Here is a 19,945-nt window from a genome sequence, read left to right as displayed (position 1 = left end):
TTTAGAAGATACGAATTTAGTAGCTTTAGTCTTCACCTGCTATGACTTTTTGAGTCTGCAATGCCCACTTTCCTTCCTTTCATACTGTATCCAACAATTTATAGCACTCCAGAACTTCTGTGTGATTCTTAATTTTCAGAAGTATTTTCTCCTTACATTAGGTTTGAATGTAAAAATTTTCACAATAAATGGAATTCTAAGGTATATATGCAAGTGCAGAATCTGTGCTCCTGACTAGGTTGCATATGTGGTTGGCTATAGGATTAAATATAAAAGCAAAATACAACTGTTGGATGGTATGGCTGAACATTAGGCAATGATAATTGCAGCAGTTAACACTAGGACATGCTTCCAAGTACTAACTTAGAGAAATGCACATTCCTGTATTAAATGCTTCTTAAGTTGATAGTTCAATTTATAAAGTCTTTTTGTTTACTTTTTAATCCTCAGTGTCAGCTGGAAAGCTCAATGTTTTTCTCAAGTAGCCAATTTTAGGGAGTTGTTTTCTTTTTAGCATTTAGTAGGTAAAAGTGAAATCAAATATTTTTACAAGAAAATGTATTTTGTAATCTCATTGTGTGTATTGAGATTATGTATGCTATGTATGTGTTTATATACACGTAAGAGGATGAGTTATGATGCATAGTAGAAACGAGATTCTCTGATAAATGCTTCGGTTCCTTAAAATTCCTTTGACTTTGAGTGCTACAAAAGAGGATACCCCACTCATTAAATGCAAGGAATGACCTACATCATGTCTTCTCCTTATTGTAGTTACAAAATCAGCTGACTTACCAGAAACTTTCAGGAGCCTGCTGTTGAAACCACTTTGGCAATAATTTTTGGAACTTGACAGTATGTGTAAAAGTGATGTGCTGTTGAGTCACTCGTTTATAAAAAAGCATGAGTTGTAGAGCTGATTAGGAAACAGGAAAGCAGTCACATTGGCAATAGGAGATGGAACATCAGCATGATCAAAGTAAGGATAAATTTGGAAATAAAAATACTGTTTTATTAATGAATTTGTATTTATAGCAACACTTTTACTTAGAAAAATGCTACTATACCTTCTTTATTTGAAGAATTACTCATCCATTTCTGAGGGAGAAGAAAAATCAGACTAGCCTTTATACCACTGTTTGGCACTTGAAAAGAACTGTGATAAAGAAGCAAATTTGTTTGCGTGGGGTGGACTTAGACTGAGTCATACCAAATGTCTGTCTAATCCAGAGTCCTATCTTCAGCAGTGACCAAAAGCAGATGCCTGAGAAAGAGCAAAAGGATAAGGCAACTGTTCAAATTTGCTTGTGCAGCTTTCTGTACTCTATCTGTTTCATGGGAAGATGTTATCTTTGTATTTACTAGCTTCTTTTGTCCTATAACTTTGGTCACCTTTCAGATCTATAGAAAAGTGCATCTTTCACAATACCCTCCAAATGTTGGTTCCCCACCCACACCCCACCCCCCCAAAATGCAAGGTTGCTGTTACAGTTAAAAATGTTTACATCATGATGTACTGATAATAGAACATGACTGAAGGACTTGAACACTTTGGTTGTATTTCAGGGAAGTTGTATATCAGGGAGACTGATAGCTGTTACTGTCTGTCATTGTTTTCATGGCCTGTCAGTTATGTGTAAGAGTACATCCTGTGCAGCAACTGATGATAGGATTAGAATTTCATCATGGGCTTCCTTTTCAAGGAACTAAATACCACATTGAGCTCTATTAACTGCCATCTCGAAAGCTTACCTTTCATCCTGCTCTAAGGAGAGTTTTTGAATAACACATGGTGCATCTTCTGCTGTTACCTGGAATATTTCTTTCATTGGTTTATTTTGTTCACAGCTGGGTGTTAGATGGAATAAAGATTTTTATTTTTATTTTTTTCCACAATTGTACTTATTTTACTCAGTCTGCAGGACCTGACAGAACCCCTACTGTACCATCAGTCATGGAACACAAGAGAGGATATCCTTGTTTCAGTTTCATTTATCTGCATGTGGACATCTCAGTTAATCAGAATTAATGTTTCAAGAAAGTAGAATATTATTGCACTAAATGTTGTTTTGATGTTCTGCTGAATTTCCCCATTTCTTAGTTTAGAGTATTATCAGATACTTACAAGTTCCCTTTTAACATACAATGGCTATGTGTGACTGTACAGTTAATGTAATCCTTTAATTGGTAAGCAGTCATAGAATTGTGTAGTAAGATGACTTCATGATTAATAATGGTTTGAGCAGCTTGTTTACATTATCATCTTGCTGCTACCAGCCTTGTCCTGCAACCTGTCAGTACCCCATATTGCAATTGTATAGTGTTGAAGCAGGAAAAAAAAAAAAAAGGTAGAACAGGTCTCCTCTAAATATTCACAAAATAGATTGTTCTGTAACAGTTCTACTTATTTTAACAGTTTTACTGTTGCCGTCTAAATCCAGCTAAACTTATAGTTAGTATTAAGATGCATTTCTTATCTATTTTGGTGTCAAGAATGGGGAAGTGGTCTTCTAGAGGCACCAGTGGAAAAGGAAAAAAATGAAGAGGGTATGGAAGGAGAAAAGAGAAACAGTTGATTGTATAAAAATAATCATAATAAAAAATTAGCTTGCATAGGGAGTTTCTTAAGCTACTGGGACTGGAGGGATTGTGTAAGCACTGAAAACAAATGTTAATATTAAACCATTCCCTCTTTGAACACGTCTGGCTTCCATTTCAAATTTGGATTAGTCTAGGCTAATGTTTTCTATTGACAGGAATTATACCTATTGTCTGAAATTATCTATTTGGTAGTTTAATACCTTCTCTTTGTGGCTATAAGGTGTGTGTAGACAAGCAGTGACAAAATTACTACTCCCAACTAAAGTACATCCACCATAAAAGGTGGCCAGTGAGTAGTCATATAATCATATAAAGTTAAAGAGCTGTCTTGGAGTTATGCACTTTCTTAGTCACAACCTAGATTTCTTATCTTTTTCTCATGCTTGATTGATCAGCCTTTTTCTTCAGGAAACGAGCTGGGGATTTAAGAAGCAGTGAGGAGGGCCAAGAGTGGAGTCCTTGCAAGTTAAACAACATGTTTTAAGTTAATAATATGCTGCTAAGGGACAGTTTTATGGGAAACTGTATTTGGATCTGTTTAATCCACAAATCCTAAATTTTGTCTACTGAAGTATTGAGAATGATGACTTAAAGAACTATGGCCTCTAATCTTTTTCACCAACTTTGTTGATAAGCCAAAAGAATCTCAATTTCTGAATTTATTTTATTAGTGACATTATTGGACATATGTCCAATAGAAAAAATGTCAGCATTTTAATGTTTATTAGATTTTTTTTCTTTTATAATTTGTATGCATGATTGAATCGTATCTAAGCAAGCAGGGGCATTGATCTATGTCCTGTAATTTATTTCTTCCATCTCCTGCTTGGAAGCTTTTATTAGACCTTAAAAATGGCCACAGTAGTCAGACCAGTCACCTTGTCTTGTCTGAAGCCTATTTTAAAGTGTCCAAGAGAAAACAGCTATAGAAGACCATAAAACCAGGGCAAACACGTAAAGATGCTTTCTTATGTTACTTTCCTCACTTCCAACAACTGGTGGCTCAAGGGCTTTATGAACAAAATATGGTTCTTCAATATCTGTCAAAGGCTTTGTCTTCCAACATTTACAGTATCCTGTAGCAAGGAGTTTTACAGTTTAAGACTCCGTTCCCTGTTGCGCCTACTGTCTGCTACTTTCATTTAATGCTCCTTAGCTCTTGCCATTGAATTCATCATGATGTTACAGACTATTCCTCCATACTCACCTCTATTCCAGGTAAAGAGCCCTACTCTACTTATTTAGTGTCTGATAAATTAAATGTGAGACACTGAAAAGTAATCAGACGAGAAATAATTAAGTAGCAATTAATTAGCTTTGGTTACTAAAGTGAATTGATCTAGCAGGTAGAAAGAATGAAAAAAGAAGTAAGTTTTCCCTGAATAACTTGAAGCATGTTTTTTTCTGCCCACATCTAACTTCTGAAACCAGGTAGAGGAACTGAGGAAGAACTGTGAACATTGTAACTGTACAATGTGTATTCCAAAAGTCATACAGTGCTAACTTTAGAAGAGGAAACCACTCCTAATGATGTTGGCATGGTTCCAGAAAAGAGAGACTCAAGGATTGTGTGAAAGCATGAATAATTGTGAAAATATGTTAACGTTCTAAGCCTTGGGAAATCCCTTTCTGTCTCTGTAGAAGGGGATGCTTTTCAATAATTGCAGCAATTAAATTTCTAGAATTACATGGTATTAGAAAGCTTTTAGTGAACACTAGAAAAAGCAGTATGCTTCAAATGGATATTTTTGCTATTTTGCCTCATCTTAATTGACGTGAGTGTGGGTTTTTCTAGAGTTCTGGGTTGATTCAGATTTGTAGAACTTTAAAGCCATGTTTGTGTCTACCTTGAGCCTACCTTAATCTGTCAACTTGATTAAGTTGTGCATTGTGTGATACTGAAGACATAGCATTTGAAAATGAAAGGGCTTTGATTTGGGGTTAAAGATACAGATATAGACTTCAGGTGTGATCATGCGTAAGATGGAAGTCTATAGAATAAAATTACAGAAAATGTTTAGCATGTAGTCAAACACCCTGTGAAAACTGCTTATTCTTACTCTTTGTGTAACTGTCAGAATTAGATGACCTTTCTATAGCTGTCTTTAGCAAGTTTTACATTTGGGTCTTTGAAAAATGTTAGAGCAGTCTCCATTGTAACATTTTGAACCAGCACGTTGCTCAGTACAAAGTAAAGAATTGGTTACTACTTCTGGGTTTCTCAGTTAGCTGTTTAGTACCAGAACCATTTATGGTTTCTAAAATCTTACCTTCAGCATAGCTTTCCAAGGGGCCATGAACTCAAAACTTTAGTACAGAGGATCAGTTCTTGAGTTCCGTATTTTTCTTCCCTATATACTTCAAAGCTTTATTTACCATATTCCCATGTTTTCTTTCTGTAAAGTCTCTCTGAAAAAAGTAATTTTAGTTCCCTTCTAATTTTTCTTGTATAACTCTAGCACTTTTATAGAGACCTGCTTAACTTTTTGATCTTGTCTATTTTGTTCTGTTATTTTAAAATAGGTTTTTATTCACGGTGCTCCATGCTCCTTAGCACTGGAGATTTGGCTTCTCCTTCCTTTCCTCATATATATATATATATGTGTGTGTGTATATATATATATATATGTGTGTGTGTGTGTATATATATATATGTATATATATATAAAATTATATATATATATATATAATTTAAGTTATAATATATGACATTGGTACCCCTGTATAGAATGCTTCCATGAAAATCCTAGTTTCATTTATTCATCTTGTTTCATTTGCAGATTGTCTTGGAAATCAGTTAGTGGTATCAAATTTTTTTATTTTTTTATTTTTTTCATTTGTAGTAGCTGTGTATATTATTATTTTATTTGCAGTGCATATGAAAGAGACTTTTCATATAGTCAAGTCACTTCCCTTTCGTAGATAATTTTTTTGTTTTGTTTTGTTTTTACTAATTGTAATATATGCAGTATATGTAACTTACTTAAGAATTTTTGGAAGAGAATTGATTTGAGTCAAGTAATATTATTTTTATGTTTACAGAAGTGTTCAAGTTGTGCTCAAAATAATTTATGAAGGTTAAGTGATTTAATCTATTTGAATTTTGATTGTATGATTTTCTTTCTGGCCGTTATTAAAACATTGGCGGAAACTCTGTTCTTTTAGGAATCCATCAAGCCCCATGAATGAGATCAGAAGGGTTTGCTGGGGGTGTAGTGGCATCATTGGATGCGTGCATTTGAAGCCATCCTGTATTTATTAAGCCATACAAATGTTTTAATAAAGCTGGATGATGGCTGAATTCATTTCACAGTATTTTTTAGCAGCTGGACACTTTCTACAAGAGGAAGAACTTTTCTAGCATTAGTTGGAATTCATAAGCAACAACTCATGATGATTTCAGATATTTGTTTATGCCAACAAAGACATCTGGAACCAGCTGCTATTAATCTGAAATAGTTGGAAGTGACAAAAGAAGTATCTTAGAAAAATACCTATAATTGTTCAAATATAAAACCAGTCTTTATAATAGTGCAAGGTTGGAATTCACTTTATTTTCCTCATTTATATTCAGACATTAACATTCTTACTTAAAAAAAAAAAAAAAAAAAAAGCCCTCTAGAACTTCAAGTAGGTAAAAACAACTTAATTAAAAGAACTCATACCTGAAAATCTTTATAGTCAGGTTTGTGGTTGAACAAGGGTAGAATGTAGACAAAGAAGAAACATCAATTAAATTCAGTTAACAATCCAAACTGTACAATTAAGTTTAAATTATTATATTTTAATTGTCAGATTTTAAACTTTACCTGATTATTTTTTTCAGCAGTGATCTACACGAGATCTAACGTGATCTACAGATGTTATTTTTCTACTAATAATTTTAACAGGAAATGCTCATAATTCTCTGAGCTAGATAAAAGTTTTGCTAGTCATTCTCTTGACTTCTGTTGTTTCAATAATTCTTGTTACAACAAATGATTTTTTAGCATATACTTAAATCCAACATTAAATTAAGGCATACCCGGTCATTTATAGGATAATATTTCCTTTTTGTTATTACACGTCTCACAAAGGAATAGGTGAAACTTGGCATAATTAATGAAATTTTATTTCTTCTGTGGAAAATACATCTTTTAAGCATCATCATTTACCCTTTTATATGTGCAAACTATGAAATGTAATTTTAAAATTGTATTTTGGGGTTAATTTTTTTTTTTGTACAAGAAGTACATGTGTTACTGGACTTTAAGCTTTTTGACATGCTTTCGAGAAACAAATCAAGTCTTGATGTTTTCTCTCTATTTTAAGGGAATGTTTCTATAATCACTGGCATCTTGGTATTTTTGGTATTTTTGGTATTCTTGGTATTTTTGTTTGGGAGTTCAATAGAAATATTCCCCTTTCATTCAACAATTTTCTCTGCTTTCATTTCATTTCCATTTTATTACAGGGCTAAGGTTTTTTATATTAGTTTTTAATTTACCAAAGCCATATAAATGTAGGGAGGTTCTGAAGTCAGCTTTAGCATTTTAGAATTTTTAATTGCTAAAATTTCACATCCGAATAAAAGTGTGTCTCCTGCCAGGTGTGGAGGCTCAAAGGGCTGGAAGGAAACAGCCCGTTATCAGAAACGTGTATCAGGTGCACTTAACAAGTTCAATAAGATCTGCTTATACTTTTTCACATCAAGAAGGCTATGGGAAACTTACAACATCTGGAAGGGATATGCACATCAGTAGGTCACTTTTTCCATCAGGGTTATTGAGAACCATACTTACAAACACCAGTTGAATTGACAGTTTACTTAAGGAGACAGTAGACAGTGAGTAGTTTTAATAGTGACAGAAGTTTTGAAACTGAGTCAAAAGAAAAAAAAGTTTCTAAAGTTCAGCTCTTTTTTAAAGTTATTGCAAACACAGTTTGCTGTTTTGACAGCATTGAGCTCAATATCACTGTTTGCACGTTTTTGTGATGTATTCAGTAGTATGGTGACAATGAAGGTTATTCCAGAGGCGATTCCTTTTTTACCTTTGTTTTTCTGAAAATAAATTGCCTTAGCAAAATAACATGCATTGCTTATTAAAGAGGCAAAGCATTGAATGGATAATTTTCTACCATACTAAAAGGTGAATGCCATATCAATTAACCAATATATTTTCCGATGTCATTTCTTTTTGTCTAGTATATTCAGGTTTCTTGATTAACTGGGATATTTTCATTTAAGGGAAACTAAAAGGTGCCATTGATAATGTTCAGTTGTGCCTCAGAAACTTTTCCCATTCAGTTTCACATAAATGTGCCATCATACCTTTGCAGTTTGCTTTCTCCTAGCCCTCAAAAAGACTTTTATGTTTCCTTTCTTCTTGTGGGAATGTTTCTGAGGCACTACCTTAAATACTGTCCTTTAAGAAGATGCAGGTATGTGGCTTATTGTATTTTGATTCAGTTAAGTGATCTGTTGATCTCTTTTGAATCTGTTAATCTGTTTTTAAAGAGTAAATTACAATACTATTGAGCTTTGCAATATGGGACCTACGTAAACATCTGAAGCCTAACCTTTTCTGCTTGAAGTTTCTAAATCCACAGCTTTATGCTTTGCAACTCATTTTCAGGACCTTGTTTGTAAAATGCAATGTAAATTTTCTTTCAGAATAAACAATACATCCTATTTAATTACTCTGTGCTGAACAAGATATATTGCTTCATCTAGCAGCTACACTTCAGTGGCTGTATTCTTCCCCCAGAGTCCTAAACTGGACGTCCTACTCCCTGATTTAGCATATTTGCTGCATATGCTTTCTAATAAAATAATTTCAATTTGACTTTCCAAGATTAAATAATAGCCAATAATGTCTAAATAGGATTACATGGGGGATACGATACGCCTATCCTCCACAGCTGTCATAATTATCAATAGCCTGTATAGCATTATGAGCTATATTTAGGTTCCTCCTGCATTTTCTGATATCTTGTTAGGCTTCATGCTCTAGTGTTATAGTTCCGTTTCACGAGAAATGAAGTTGGATAAAAAATTCAGTACTTTCTGCAGAATAATAATAATAAAAAAATAATAAAAATTGTGTGACCATATCAAAAGACTTCAAGCATTTAGTAAGGTTTTTGTTAAATTATACACTTGCTTATTAATTGGTTCCTTGTAGTTTTAAAGCAGCTGTCTGTAACAAATTCCTTTTGCTGTATAAAGCAGCTGTGCAGGATTAATGTCAGGTCAACAACTCAGACTCCAGGAAGAGTCATGGCAGTCTGTTCCCACTGACAGGAAAAGGAGATCCCCCATTTTTTAAAAAGGGGAAAAAAAAGAAGGCCTGAGGACCTACAGTCCAATCAGTCTCATCTGCATGCCTGGCAAGATCATGGAACAGATCTTCCTGGCTATGCTAAGGCACTTGGAAAACCTGGAGGTGATAGGTGACAGCCAACATGCCCTTGCCAAGGGTAAATAGTGCCTGACAAATTTGGTGGCCTTCTATGACAGGGTTACTTTGCAAGCTGTGAGGTACTTTGAGGAAACAAATAAAGTTGAATATATGGAACAAGAATCACAGCAAGCTCTGGCATTTAGTTTAGGAGAGATCTGTTGCCTAACTACTGTGATGTCTTTAACTCTTCTGTAGAAAAAGATTTTCCTGTAATAGTGTGCCAGGTTTTAATGTGAGTTAAAAGTGCTTTGAAGTCATAAGAAAACAGAGATGTTATGTAAGGTGCATAATAAGACAGCCTACATAACGTGGAGTAACATGTCTAATCGGTCTATTAAGATTGGTATGGCCCAATTAGTATGATCAGTTTTGGTTATTACATTTGAGAGAAGATGTGGACCAGTTGAAGAGAATACCAAGATGAAGAATGAGAATGATTAAATGTTTAGGAGTTATGACTTAAAGGGAAATTGGAGTGAAATTGGGTGTTTTTTGCTGAAAGGTACATTTTAGTATCAGTTCTTGGGCATGTAAAAGGCTGATGCAAAACCAAAATTGATTTATCATGTCTCTTGTGAGTAAGGCATGTGTAAATGCAGCTGAACTAAATTAGATGCTCCGTAAATGAAAATAATGGGGACCTGAATGCATTTCCTGAGATGGTGGAATACTCATCATTCTTGACATTGACAACAGTTTTTCAGGTAGACTTTATACTATTTTGGGGTAGATGTTCTAGAGGAAGTCCTGTACCCTTTCAAGTCATAAGATTCCTTGAAAAACTGTTTTATTCATTTACTTATTGATTTTACTTATTAACATTTGGTTTCAATCTTGCGAGTGTGGTTTTCTTGGAAAAGCTGTTTCATATGGAAATGCTTGATGGTTCTTGCATATCTCAGGGCAAGAAACACCTGTAGTAATGTAATGATGATTTATAACCAACTTAGCTCCCCAGGTCAATGAAAATACATTTAAGTGGTAGAGATATAGATACATAGTTGTATGATGTATCAGTATGCACCTGGATAAGATCTGGAGTGCCTGCTAAAATGAAATAAAGATGAACTGTGTCAGGTTGGTCACTACTTCCAGAAAGTAAAATATTTACATCGATTTACATCAATAAATGGAAGTACTGGAGAGAAGAGAAAAAAAGAAAGGAGGGGAAAAAATGTTAGTTATAGAAACATGGGTAGGGTGTTGAGCTTCTTGATTTGTTACCATTCATAATCCTGTGATCTTGCTATATCTTTAACAGCTTCTGGATGTCCAAATAACAGCTTTAGCCAAAAGCCATTTATAAATCAGGGTAAATTACTTTAAAGATCTTTATGTAGTCCATGTCACTTGTACATTGTATCAAATAATGTACTGACTGAAATGTAATTAATCTTATGCACTGTGTTTTCATTTTGGTATATATTAAAATTCTTCATTGATTTTATAATGGGTAAGAAAGCAAGTTAATATTTTTGTTTTTAAGATGGTCGTATCATCACAATACCCACAGAAAACTTGACTTTAACTTTACCATTTGCTATGAAACCTGTATACTTAATTTGTATATTTAAAATAATTTGAAAACATAATTTATTGTTGAATAAACAAAAAGTGAACTTGCTAGAGTTCATTTTCATAAAATACATCTATGATATCTCAGAAGTTAGCTTGTACAGTAATATACAGGATGTGGTGATGTTGTAATAAGGTATTATTCATTACTCTTTGGAAAGTCTGAGAAAAGCCTTACCCAATATAATAATTACAAAAGAAAACAAAAAACACAATCATGCCTTTTTCTTCATAGGTCAAGAGTTCCATTACTGCAGCAAAGGAGATTGATTTCAGTCAATTATTTCATTTTTAAGTGGCTGAGTAATGTTCTGTCACGTAAAGACAAATGCTTAAAGAATTTCCACTCAGAATCATTGTCCATGTGGTTTTGACCCATGTGGTCAAAACCATGTGGTTTTTTTACTCATTATGAAGAGATATTATTCTCTAAAGAAATTGCTTTCACTGTGGATTTGCTCATAGATTTTTGAAGAAGTGAGGATGCATTAAGAATTTCAAATTAACATTTTAAGAAGCTGTAGTATGTCATCTTTAATGTCTAGATATTTGTCTTCGAACATACATGTAGCTTTGTATTTGCATATTACTTGTTCTTTCAGATGAACATTGCTCATAGAGTACTCATTTTTATCCTATTATTTTCAGTGTTTCCTTTTTTTGCAGACATTTATGCTCACCATTTCCCTCCAGAGGATAACTGATCTCTTTTTAAAAAAAAAAAAAAAGTCAAAAAGTCTGAGATAGGGCAGTTGAAATACCCTGTGAAGAACATTTTTCTCTGAAGGAAGTGTAAAATGAATTCCACCCATGTGTGTCTGATCGGGCACCTAGAAAACAAGAAACTTGCATACTGAGATGGTAATTCTTTTAAGTCTTTAATGTAACCGAATTGTTTATTGTTAATGAAATATGGAAATGATTTGCCTCCAAGAGCACAACAGAAGTAGTGAAGTAGTAACACTATGGCAAGATAATTGGACAGGATGCTTCTATTCAGAGGAAGGACACTCAGAAGGTATATGTGTGTGAAAAGGCTTTTCATTGGTAGCGCCAATGTTAGAAAGGCAATAGTACCCTAAGGAATGTCTTTTATCAGCTCTAAAGATTTAATTCTTAGGACAAAATGTAGAAAACTTAGCACTTTAGTCTGCACTTCTGCACCTATGGAAATACATAACAATATGATCTGATTAAAAAGCATTAAGCTCCAAGAATGTTCCTCTCTATGCTGTTTCTTTATTATCATTCTATGTACAGATAACCCTGATCTTGACCCTTGTATCTACTGTGACTGAATGTATCTTCCTACTCTAGAAATTTAGTGATATCTAGAAATATTTTGCCATTGGTTTTGGTATTTTATACCTGGCTTTTTTCTTGTTTTTTTTTTTTTGTTGTTTGTTTGTTTTTTTTTCTCTGGTATTTATTAAATAAACTAAAAACTTCGGATTTAAGGTAGAAAACCCCACACGAATGGGTCACTAGAAGTGCAACAAATGTTTATAACTATAATACATCAAGGACAGTATGTGCCTCCGTGACATTAGCTGATATTAAAACACCAAACACTGATTTACAAACTGTAAATATTGAGCAAGTTACTAGCCATGATGCAGCAGAAAGATTTTATTTGGAAATGTGGAGGGCAGGTGGCTCTTATTATTTGACTTGTCTCAAAAATTGTGTAAGAGGAGCTCAGTAAAAGAGCAAGAACTTCTCTCGTGTGAAAAGCTTATTTCTTTGCATGTATAATCTTTCTGAAGTCTGAATAAACCATAGCTGGAAATAAAGCAACTACACTGGATAGACTTGAAAAATAAGATATTTTTTTCTGCAAACTTTCGTTCAATTTGTTTATCTTGCTTTAGGCACTTCTGTGACTTGGCAGAGTGTTTAATCGAGTTATTAATTTTCAGTTTCTTGGGCCTCGCTTGATATGAAGGTCTTTTATTCTGTTTTACAATTAAAAGGAGAGTGATGGATTTTCCTATACATGCCTATGCATGTAACGCATGCTTTTTTGGCAATGAAATCTGTATGGATGTGGTCTGGGTTTACCAATCAGCTTGTTATATTCATGTTTTTATTCTTACAGGACAATTGGAACAATATAAAGGGCATGGAAGAGTCTTATTTCAGCTAGGGTAAATGTGATGGCTGAATTTTTAGTGCATTGTCTTATCAGTTGCTCAATACTTTTTTCAGTGTTGCTGGAACATTACACCCAGAAGCAGGATGGCAATCTAAGCGATTTTTCAACCTTGAGAAGTTGACAGACTGCGAAAGGTATGCTATATCTGATATAACTGTGAGTGCAAAGGGTTTCTTATAGTATTGTGGTCTTTTCTTGGTTCTGGCTGCTTCTATTTTAGAGTGAAAGAAGGGTTTGCAGTGTCTGGTTGTCTGTTTTTGGATAAACTGAAATGGATTATTAGTTGGGCAAATAATGTCTCTACAAACCCTCATGCCTTATATTCCAGAAATTACCTTGAATTACTACTGCAAGAATAAACGTGAAAGTGTAATGGCAAGAACCCCAAATCATTTCCCTATTTTTTTTCATCTTCCAAAGGATTTCATTAAGATGTGCAATTATCTGGAAAAATGAAGAATCCCTGTTTGCAAGTCTCTGAACAAATTCCATGACAGTGTACTTTATATGTTTAGTACAGACAGCATGGATATTTTAGAGATGCACACAAAGGTTGACTTATTTACCTTTTTCGTAGGCTGCTTCTGACTGTAATTTCTGACAGTGATGTCAGTTACCAGAAAACCTGTAACCTGTTTGATTTAAAGAGGAAGTTACAGTATAAAGAATGTTAAATTCTATTTAAGCAAGTAAAACAAATCTAAAATCTCAACAGTTCTTTTGCCAGCACCTCTTAAATTCACAGAAAATAAAAGACCAGTTACATGCAAGTGACCAGCCAACATACATTAAAAATAAATAAATAAATAAATAATTAAATAAAAGTCTTTCTTCAATTCTGATTTTATTTTAATATGAAGAAAACACTGGAGACGTGCATAGTCAAAACTTCTCAATGTTTTCTTTAATAAATGAACACCACCACCGCCACCAAAAAAAAACACAACACAAAACAAACAAACAAACAAACAAATACAGTTGGCAGCAGCAGGTTTCATATTTTTGTTTTTCAGGATAGATACCAGTAAGGATGTGAGCATATTTGTCTGTCTGAATCCTAAATGCCATACCACCTCCCAAGAAATGCATCTGGTATAAATTAAAAGTAATTTTGCCATTGTAATAGTTTCATCTGGGAAACAATCTTGCACCTATCAGCTCAAGATTAAGAATCATATACAGTGATGCTACATTACCTTTTTGTATTCTTTCCTAAATTGCATTATTTATTCCTTTGATAAAGTTTTTTCTTTTCTTTATGCATTATTTTTTCATCACTAATATGGCAATAATCTTCCCTGCACTGTGCACTGAATTGTTGAGTATCTCTCAACTACAAATGGATCGCTACAGCGTTCCAAGGAATGGTTTTTCGTAATTAAACTGTTTCCAGTTTACTTTGTTTACATTATCTGGTTGGGCAATCATCATCTGGAACATAATAAAATAATCTAAACTACCGTTCTTCTAAGGATAAACTAAACAATTAATATGCCATTGTTTCCTTAGGGACTTTCTTTGAAAATTGCAAAGAAAATGTTGAGAAAACACAAAGAGAAATCAGTAAAATATGGAAGACACGTCTTAAAGGAATGTTTGGTTGGTATATTTAATTCAAAGTGCATAGAGAATATACAGAATTAAATGCAATGTAAATACTAAAAGATTTCATATGATAGGAAACTTTTAAAGCTTCCTGTCTTTCAAGCATGACTTGAATCATGTGAGAAATATTGCTCAAGTGCCGTTTGTGCTATAAGAAATCAAATAAGCTGGGCTCTTAAAAAAAAAAAAAATGGTGATGTTAAAGGTATGTGCTCTTAAACTAGATTAATTTAGCACGTACCACTAGCAGTATAACAGAAGCATTTTTACTGTAATGAAGACTTCTAACAGACAAAGTATACAAACATAATGCCTGTGATGAGGCTTACTGCCACAGACACTGCTAGCTGATTGAGCTAATTTTGTGATTAGTTGAAAAGTCTTAGAAATCTAACGTTTCACACTAATTTTTGTTTAAATGTGAGGCCTCTCAGTCTCTCACCATACAAATAATGAAAACAAAATAACAGTAAGAGATGCTAGCCTTTCTCTAAAGCAGAGTGCAAACTACATATCATGCTTCATACCACTAATAAATCTGTATTTAGCTCTTTAAATTATGTTGTGGTTGAACAGATAGTGCTTTCCCCTGCTGAATACTCTACATGTATCTAAATGAGTTATAACGGTTCTCTGTCTCACTATACATACCTCAGATATCTTTGTCTTCTGACTGAAAACCATAGCAAAACCCCAAAGACTATCCTGGTAAATTGTTGGATATTACCATTCAGCTAGAATGAAAATGTTCAAAAAATGCTTATTTTTTCCTTTTCACACTTTCTATTTGATTCTCCTGTTTTGTGACACTGAATTTCTCTTAGGCTATCCATTCTTGAATTCCTAGTAAGCTTTTAGTAGCAGTGTATTTTGTGAATTGTTATGAATAAATAACAGAAGATAAGAGGCTATGAACCAAAATAAAAATGACTTGGCATCTTGCCAATAGAAAAAAATGCAAAACTAAAATCTTTCTGAACTGTTGCAACTACCTTCCTCCAGTCACAGTAAATATAACATGGCATTCTGATGTCTGTAATAGTGCTAAAATTTTGATGGATTTTCAGATGCTTATATGTTAATACTTTTAATTAAGTAACTTATATCATTAAAGCAAAAACACAATTTACATTTCTAATTTGTTTCTTCTTGCAGTTTATTCTGGATGATAGAATTCATTGGATCATTTTTACTTTGAACTCTGATTTGATTGACAAAGCTATTGAGCTTGTTTCACAACTCAATTCTGGAAAATAATTCCTGAATAACCACAATTCTAATAGATTTTATGGCATATTGCAAAAAGTATTTTGCCAATGAGCTTGGGCCTAGACTGGTGTGTTGTGTGTGTTATACTTTTTTGTGTGTCCTTAACTAAGTTGTTGGTGTTTCTTTAGAGTATGAGAAAACAAAGATGTGGTTTAGGTTGCTACCAATTATATCCAGACTGAGAAGAGCTGTGGAAAATTAATTTTCTGGAGCAGGTTTGACTTGGATGCACAAAATGCTTGTTGTAAAGTAATTTTAGAACTTTAAGTGTCTGACAGATTAATTATGTCAGAAAAGAACAACTTCTATAAATGGTTAGCGTGAACTCATGATATCTATGGATTAAAAAAAAACACTACTGATGTTATTACTAGGATAATGAATGTAAACATAGAAAACAGCGTCTACTGAAAACAGATGTCCACATTTGACAGTATGTTGAATTATATGTCAGGCCTATTACATAAAAGACAGCTAAAGATTTTAAAACAGAATAATTGTACAAATACTTTTTCAGTAACTTAAAATCATCTTTTTTCTTTCCTATCAGAAGAACATAAAGCTTGTCTGTACAGCAAAAGTATCTAACTATATTCCCCTTACTGACCTGCAGAAAGAAACATCACTGTTAATCTTGTACATATGCACTGGCTTATAGTCTTCACAAGGTTGTAAATTTGTTTTAGGGCATGATGGATTAGAACATCCCAGCAGAATTAAATTCAGAAATATTCCTGTGGTTTTGCTCATGGCACCTAAAATATATTAAATATTGTCTCTTTTCTGATATCCCAAAAGGTATCAGATGTATACATATATATATTTTAAAAAGCAGACCATGTAGGATGCCTGCTCATTAACACTCAGTGTCTTGCAACATTTTAATTATGATCTGAATTTTCTTATATTCAGAAATATAAGAAAATACTGTGGTGACCATGATACAGCATTATTGACCATGGGGTGCTTTACTCAGCACCCGGCCCGCTAACTGCAGATAGGTCCCACATGTCTCTAAGGGGAAAACGGACAGTAGCGCAGGAGCTGGCAGGGCTCATTGAGAGGGTTTTAAACTAGGTAGGAAGGGGGATGGGGAGGGAATAAGGCTTGTTAGAGGTGTGCCAGGGGAACAATGTCAGGGTCTGGGGAGCAGGCAATGGCCCAGCTGAAGTGCATCTACACTAATGCACACAGCATGGGCAACAACAAGGAGGAGCTGGAAGCCATTGTGCAGCAGGCAGGCTACAACTTAGTTGCCATCACTGAAACATGGTGGGACCACTCCCATGACTGGAGTGCTGCAATGGCTGGCTATAGGCCCTTCAGAAGGGACAGGCAGCATGGAAGGGGTGGTGGTGTGGCTCTCTATATTGGAGAGTGTTTTGATGCTGTGGAACTTGAGACAGACTGGAAATGATAAGGTTGAGTCCCTATGGGTTAGGATCGGCAGAAAGGCCAACAAGGCAAGCATCCTGGTGGGGGTCTGTTACAGACTATGAAACCAGGATGAGGAGATGGATGAGGAATTCTACAGGCAAAAGTTGCAAAATCGTCAGCTCTTGTCCTTGTGGAGGACTTCAACTTCCCAGACATATCCTGGAAATGCAATACAGCTCAGAGGAAGCAGTCTAGGAGATTTCTGGAGAGCGTGGAAGATAGTTTCTTGATGCAGCTGGTTAGTGAGCCTACCAGCGGAGGTGCCCTGCTGGACTTTCTGTTCACAGAGAAGTACGGGTGGGAGATATGGTGGTTGGGAGCTGTCTTGGGTAGAGTGACTATGAAATGGTAGAGTTCTCTATTCTTGGCGAAGTCAGGAGGGGGATGAGTAAAACTGCAGTCTTGGACTTCCGGAGGGCAGACTTTGAGCTGTTCAGGACATTGGTTGGCAGAGTCCCTTAGGAGGCAGTTCTGAAGGGCAGAGGAGTCCAGGAAGGGTGGGCACTCTTCAAGAAGGAAATCTTAATTGCTCAGGAGCAGTCCGTCCCCACGTGCCCAAAGACGAGCTAGCGCGGAAGAAGACCGGCCTGGCTGAACAGAGAGCTTGTGTCAAGAGCTTAGGAAGAAAAAAGAATGTTTATGATCTTTGGAAAAGAGGGCAGGCCACTCAGAAGGATTATAATGATGTTGTAAGGATGTGCAGTGACAAAACTGGAAAGGCCAAAGCTCATTTGGAGCTCAATCTGGCTACTGCTGTTAAAGACAACAGAAAATGTATTTATAAATACATTAACATGAAAAGGAGGACTAAGGTGAATCTTCAACCTTTACTGGATGCGGGGTGACACTTAGTGATGAGAGATGAGGAAAAGGCTGAGGAGCTTAATGCCTTTTTTTGCCTCAGCCTTTAGGAGCAAGACTATTGTATTATAGTCTATAAGTATTCTCTAGATACCCAGCTGGCGGAAGGGGCTGGGTGCAGAATGTGGCCCTCACAATCCACAAGGAAATGGTTGACGACCTACTACAGCACTTAGATGTATGCAGGTCGATGGGGCCGGATAGGATGCACCCAAGGGTACTGAGAGAACTGGCGGAAGAGCTGGCCAAACCACTTTCCATCAGTCAGTCCTGGATATCAGGGGAGGTCCCAGTTGACTGGTGGCTGGCAAACATGATGCCCATCTACAAAAAGGGCCAGAAGGTAGACCTGGGAAACTATAGGCCTGTTAGTTTCACCTCAGTTCCAGGGAAGCTCATGGAGCAGATTATCTTGAGTGTCATCACGTGGCATTTGCAGGGCAAGCAGGTGATCAGGCCCAGTCAGCATGGGTTTATGAAAGGTAGGTCCTGCTTGATGAACCTGATCTCCTTTTATGACAAAGTGACACGCTGGGTGGATGAGAAAAAGGCTGTGGATGTGGTCTACCTTGACTTCAATAAGGCTTTTGACACCTTCTCCCATAGCATTCTCCTCAGGAAACTGGCTGCTCTTGGCTGGACTAGTGTATGCTTTGTTGGGTTAGAAACTGGCTGGGTAGCTGGGCCCAAAGAGTTGTGGTGAATGGAGTCAAATCCAGTTGGAGGCCGGTCACTAGTGGAGTCCCCCAGGGCTCAGTACTAGGGCCAGTCCTCTTTAACATCTTTATCGACAATATGGATGAGGACATCGAGTGCACCCTCAGTAAGTTTGCAGATGACACCAAGTTAGGTGCGTGTGTCGATCTGCTCGAGGGTAGGAAGGCTCTGTAGGAGGATCTGGATAGGCTGGACAGATGGGCTGAGGCCAACTGTATGAGGTTCAACAAGGCCAAGTGCCGGGTCCTGCACCTGGGGCACAACAACCCCAAGCAGAGCTACAGGCTGGGAGCTGAGTGGTTGGAAAGCTGCCTGGCAGAGAAGGACCTGGGAGTATTGGTTGATAGTCGGCTGAATGTGAGCCAGCAGTGTGCTCAGGTGGCCAAGAAGGCCAACAGCATCCTGGCTTGTATAAGAAGCAGTGTGGCCAGCAGGGGCTAGGGAAGAGATTGTCCCCCTTTACTCAGCTCTGGTGAGGCCACACCTCGAGTACTGTGTTGAGCTTTGGGCCCTTCACTACAAGGATGACATTGAGGTGCTTGAGCAAGTCCAGAGAAGGGCAACGAAGCTGGTGAGGGGTCTGGAGAACAAGTACTACGAGGAGCAGCTGAGGGAGCTGGGATTGTTCAGCCTGGAGAAGAGGAGGCTCAGGGGCGACCTTATCGTACTCTACAGGTACCTTAAAGGAGGCTGTAGCAAGGTGGGGGTTGGTCTATTCTCCCATGAGGCATGGTGACAGGATAAGGGGGAATGGGCCAAAGTTGCACCAAGGGAGGTTTAGGTTGGATGTTAGGAAGAACTTAATTGAAAAGGTTGTTAGGCATTGGAACAGGCTGCCCAGGGAAGTGGTTGAGTCACCATCCCTGGAGGTCTTTAAAAGATGTTTAGATGTAGAGCTTAGTGATATGGTTTAGTGGAGGACTGGTTAGTGTTAGGTCAGAGGTTGGACTAGGTGATCTTGGAGGTCTCTTCCAACCCAGATGATTCTGTGATTGTATATGTCGGTCTATAATATATTCACCAATTGCTTTAACATTTAAGAATTAGTAATTTTAAGTTTGGTACCTTGCAAAACCTTCTGTATTTCTATACTGTCCCTTGAAACTATCTTGCACAGCTCTAAAGACGAAAACAAAGTTGTGATCTTGCTTTTCTTTTGTTTAATTTTATGTCTGTTGATCTTAATGTTTAAACCTCAGGTGTACATCACTTTACTCATTTTTTCCTTCAGCTTTTAAGTTCTTGTAATTTTGGCATGTATTCTTCCATCATTCAAATCTGT

At 36.1% G+C, this 19,945-nt stretch overlaps 1 long non-coding RNA gene across 2 annotated transcripts in view; it reads left to right on the top strand.

The window, feature by feature from the left end:
• Nucleotides 1–19,945, top strand: part of LOC110352705 (uncharacterized) — an 84,311-nt gene that overhangs the window by 46,268 nt on the left and 18,098 nt on the right. For both annotated transcript variants that reach the window (XR_011812012.1, XR_005268708.2), the window contains one exon: nt 12,828–12,908. This is a non-coding gene — a long non-coding RNA (uncharacterized lncRNA). The remainder of the gene's footprint in view (nt 1–12,827; nt 12,909–19,945) is intronic.

The sequence above is a fragment of the Anas platyrhynchos genome, chromosome 11, assembly GCF_047663525.1.
Source record: "Anas platyrhynchos isolate ZD024472 breed Pekin duck chromosome 11, IASCAAS_PekinDuck_T2T, whole genome shotgun sequence".
Lineage (NCBI taxonomy): Eukaryota > Metazoa > Chordata > Aves > Anseriformes > Anatidae > Anas > Anas platyrhynchos.
Note: the sequence above shows the minus strand (reverse complement) of the source record. Positions and strands in the feature narration are given on the sequence as shown.